The 5,179-nt window shown below is 45.1% G+C and overlaps 1 long non-coding RNA gene across 1 annotated transcript; it reads left to right on the forward strand.

The window, feature by feature from the left end:
* Positions 1-30: 30 nt before the first annotated feature.
* On the forward strand, positions 31-2,660 carry LOC119152939. Its single transcript, XR_005105986.1, has 2 exons — positions 31-477; positions 576-2,660. It is a non-coding gene; the product is annotated as an uncharacterized LOC119152939 (long non-coding RNA).
* The last annotated feature ends 2,519 nt before the right edge of the window (positions 2,661-5,179 follow it).

Raw genomic sequence — 5,179 nt, forward strand, 5'->3', positions numbered from 1 at the left:
GAACCGGCGCGCGGCCGGCCCCCTCTTCTATGCGCCCCCCACCATAGAGCCCAGCGGCGGCGCGGTAAGAGTGGCTACGCAGGAGAGGGTCACGTGGCCTGCGAGCCAGACGGCCATAGCGCCCCCAGCGCCTGGCGACCACGCGGGCCCATAGACAGACTGGTGGCATCCGGACGTGACGCCCCGCGGCCCCTCTTCATTGGCTGGGCGCCGGCGCTGATTGGCTGCGGCGCGGCGGGCCGGTGAGGCGGCGGGGATAAACCCTTCCGCCGCGCGCGGGGCGGCGACTATTGGGGGCGGGGGGGCGGCGGCGGTAGCCCTGCCCGAGGCGCCGTTGTCGGTCGGGCAGCGGGGCGGCGGGTAGAGCCGCGTTGCGCCTGCCCCGTGGCCGGCAGAGAGCAGTGGGGCCGTGGGCAGGTGCGGGCGCGCAGCCGCTCATCCTTCTTGAACCTTTAAAGTTAAGCAGGCGCCTCCATGGTTCGTCGGGATGCAGACGGGCCGCCTGGTGCAGTCTGGGAGGAGGGTGGTAATAAACGAGCAACGTGGCTCAGCGCCTTTGCGTGTCTTTTCCGAAGGGTTGAACTGCGGAATCCCTGGGAAGGAGGAGCGGCGGCAGGTCGCGGTTTGGTGTCTCCATCCCAGCGCTAGTGGTTCCTTCCAGAGCTGGGGTAGGTGCAGGGCACAGCTCTGGCCGTGCCCCCGGTACTGCCTCGCTGTAGCTGTGTCTCCCTGGCCTTGGCATTTGGCTGAGAAGACCGACGGGTTGACACAAAATAGCCTCTTGCTTCTCTCGAAACCTCCTTGTTTCAGTGCAGACTCGTAGGTCATTTCAACCTCGGTTATTACAAGCAATCTTGTTGCCTCACATGGAGCACGCAGCGGCACAAACACGGGGGCAGCAGCAGTTGGATGCAGATGTGAGAGGATGACTGTAACTTCAGGAGCTTTGACAGATGAAAGAGTTCCCCGTCCTGAAGATGTAGGCTATGATGCATGGTTAGTTCTGAAACTGGTTAGCGGTTCTTAAAGATTTGGCACCCCCTTCCTCCTTAAAACTGAGTGAACCTCTGTCTCCCAGTGTGAATGCCCCTAGTTATGTGACATCCAGTAACCTTTAGGCTTTCAGTGAAGATTTAAGTTCTACTCCGAAAAGAGCGAGCTTTAAATGTTACCTGCAAGGGATGATGGGGTGAAGCTTGGCTGAGAGGGGGCCTCACAGCACCAAGGTGCCATGTGCTACCCCAAAAGCATGGTCCTCCCACACTCAGGAGCTTCTCTGATTCTTGCGGATTTGAAGTAAGTTGTATGGGGGCACCAGAATAAAATAACATCTGTTCTAAGGGCTAAAATACTTGGAGAGGCGAAGTGATTGTTGGAAAGAGTAAAGAACTGGGAATAGAAGCTGCAGAGAGAAGATGGAAAGGTCTTTAATTTCTTGGGAGTCACTTGTTCTGCAAGAAAAATCTCAGGATTGTGAGAGGCATGCTATGCCTGTAATTCTCTTCCTGATACTGGTAGTAGCAAATACGTAGGCAAAGCATTTCTCTCTTCAAGTGGCAGAACGCTTAAGGTTCGCACAGCAATTGATGCATCGTGAGTGTGTGGTGTATATGATAGTCACAGCAGCTATGTAAACAATAATTTAAACAGGTAGTATTTCTCAGGAATTTGATGCCAAGAAGGCAGAAATAAAGTTGTCCAGTGCAATCTTGTGTCCTTCCAGATTAATAGCTCCAGCAAGTCAGTTATTCTCCAGTACATGGAGAAGATGTTGTATTGAAGAACTTGTCTGAACCTCTTCCATGTTACACTTCAGCTACCTTTAAGAATTAAGATCACTTTCTAAACTTCTTGCCCGTTCCTGTTTCACCCTTAAATCGTAATATACTACCAAAGTTACTTGTACATGGCTATTGTTAAGCCTCAAATTCATTCCTGGGTGAATCCAGGTGCCCAAGTAATGGCACAGCCTACATGGTAAAGTGCTGGAAAGGAACATCCTAACTTATGTTACTGCTTTGCGGTGAGGAAATGCAGCCTTCTAGCTTCCCTTCAGGAAAATACACAGCCCTCCTAAATCGCCTTTTACATCTCGAGCAGTCTATTTCACAACTCAATTTAAATCTATTTTAACACCTGCTATAATGCAGCTTGCAGATAGTTCCCACCAGGCACTCTGTTTTCAGTTCCTGATTTTTCAGCAGTAGCTTAAAGAGTATGGATTCAGGGTTCGAAGGGTATGAAAAAGGTACTTGTCTTTAAATACAGTTTGGATCATCATGCATCAAAATGAGAGCCCCAAATGCTGTTCTCGTGTTTCGTGGCACTCTACAGTGGTTTTGTTCAACTACAATTATATTACAACTACTTCTCTTACAACTTCAGTGCAAATTTTATACAAGCAGTTTCAATTTTATAACTAGACCCAACAGAATCAAATGAAATATACAAGCATATAATGCAGCACGGATAGATACGAATTACTTGATGGTTCATTCCCAACTGCAAATCATCACTAAGATTCTGCATGTGCAGAGGAAATTTAACTACAAGGACTTCTGTGTAATTAGGAGCTGACCTCTGCCTTCTTATTTCTGTGCCTTTAACAATCTTAAAGTGCAATGTTTTACTGCATTGTTTAAATAATTGTGTAAAACTCATGGAGTTTGGGTGTTCAACTTTTTTTTTTTTTTATTTCCTTCAGTAATTGCTGGAAGAGTATGAAGAATGTTCTTATCTGACCATAATTAGAGTTTTACATTAGCTTTGTTAATGAAAAAAAAAGGAAGATGTAGGGAAGATTATATATAACCCTGTCTTAAAAATCTTAACACATCAAGAATAAGTAGAATATAATTAAATAATGACAGTGCATAATGATTATGATTTATGCAGGGTATGCATATTTAATTAATTGCCATGCAGGGTGCTGCAATCACCCATTCAGTCACAGGTTAAGGTAATTAAATACTGCTCTTGCTAGTGCAGAGATTTCAGACCTCGGTCCCCAAACATTGCATTCTCACTAACTTAACTGGTTTCATTCGTTCATAAAAAAATCAAAGAATTACTCCAATTAAAATGTATTGGAGGAATCACAATGTATTTTCCACTTTAATCCATTTAAACATCTGTGAATATCAAATATGCTGAAGGAAAATAAAATTATATGAGAATGAAGTTGCCTTTCTTCTACTTTGAAATTTAATTAAAACAACCTGGTTGAGGAATTGTACATTTAGGTGGCTCAGTGCTTGCATGTGGATATTTAAATAAAAAAGGTCAACAGAAGTCTCGCAGACCTGAAGACATAACTATTGTTAAAGTTATTTTATCTAGGTCCTCTTCTTACATGAAAACCTGATATTCTCAAGGTCTAAACCTGTGAGCTGCTGACTACTTCAGCTTCTGATCTCCAGTAATCTTTTATGGAGTATGTTTGGAGAAGCAATATAGTGAAGATCCAAATGCAATAGCTAGGTGTCATGGATTAACCCCAGCCAGCAACTCGGCCCCACACAGCTGCTCGTTCACTCCCACGGGGTGGGATGGGGGAGAAAATCAGAAGAGTGAAAGTGAGAAAACTTGTGGGTTGGGATAAAGACAGTGTAATAAGTAAAGCAAAAGCCCACAAGCAAGCAAAGCAAGCCAAGGAATTCATTCACCGCTTCCCATGGGCGGGCAGGGGTTCCGCCACCCCCAGGAAAGCCGGGCTCCATTACTGGGGAAGACAAACACCACCACTCTGAACATCCCCCTCCTCCTTCCCCCAGCTGTATATGCTGACCCCGATGCCGTCTGGGATGGGATGTCCCTTGGGTCAGCTGGGGTCAGCTGTCCCGGCTGTGTTCCCTCCCAGCTCCCTGTGCAGCCCCAGCCCCCTCGCTGGTGGGGTGGGTGAGGGGCAGAAAAGCCCCGGGCTCTGGGTGAGCGCTGCTCAGCAGCAAGGGAACAGCCCTGGATTAGCAACACTTCCCAGCATCAAGCCAAAACAGAGCCCCGTACGAGCTGCTATGAAGAAAATGAACTCTACCCCAGCCAAAACCAGCACACTAGGAAAATAAGTAATTAACCTGCACAAATTACTTTTTGTTTTGTGTTGTTTTTTGACACTGTAGAGAAGGACAAAGTCTTCTTTGTAGTCTGACAGAAGCTGGTATCAGCAGAAACTGCTGATGTTCAACATCCTTTAGGTTCAGTCTCTGACATAAGGACAGGACATAAGATCACAGCTACAAAACCAAATTTTGTCTAATACTATTTTTCCTGGAGTGTTCTAAGACTAAACAGAAAAATGGTGACACCACACATAGCCAGCAAACGATCCCATGAGAATGGAGACTGTAAGTGCTCATCAGCATTTTTCTGACTAGTATAAAATCCTCTCAGGAGGAGGATGCCTGTGTGCTCACTGGATAACCCATCTGAATCAATAGTCTATAAAGTAAACCATCTTTCCATTCCTATAGCAGGACTCAAACTTGATAGAGCATTAACACTACAACATTTAAAGTATACAACCTTATTTTTAGGAAGCATTTTTTAAGGAAGAGATCCATTAAACCATCCTGTCCCGTTGCCAAACACTAGCATGTATTCTGAGAGTGACAGTGATGCACAAAGTATTACCTACACAAATACATCGTTTCTGCACCTACAACCCTATTGATCAAATTATTCCTGATGAGTAAGTTGCCTGTGGTGTAGGTGGCAGCCAAAAAGTACAAGTCCTCACACAGACCTTTTTCATCCTGTCACAACATTTACGAAGCGTCGGTGCGTATACTTGCAGTGCTGAGCTGAAGCGTGGTGTGCTGTAATTTCAGATAGTGGATAAAGGCAAATACTTTTTTTTGGGGGGGCGTCAACAAAATTCTGTTTAAATTCTGTTTTAAAATTCTTTTAAATTCTGTTAATTTGGTATGAACAAAGACTGGAAAGTATTGGATACAAGTCATAATTTTCTCAGTTCTTTCTTCTTGGGAATCAAGTCCTAATAACATGACACTGATATAATTCAGTGACTCTCATTACAACTGCAAAAGATGAAATCTTTCCTTTGTTATGAAAGCAGGTATTTCAGAATTTTTTAATGCTACGTAAATCCTCAAATGCACAGAAATACCTGTGCATACTCATTGCCAGTACCCTTGCTTTTGTTTTGGAAATAACAACAGAC

The sequence above is a fragment of the Falco rusticolus genome, chromosome 8 (genome assembly GCF_015220075.1).
Source record: "Falco rusticolus isolate bFalRus1 chromosome 8, bFalRus1.pri, whole genome shotgun sequence".
Classification (NCBI taxonomy): domain Eukaryota; kingdom Metazoa; phylum Chordata; class Aves; order Falconiformes; family Falconidae; genus Falco; species Falco rusticolus.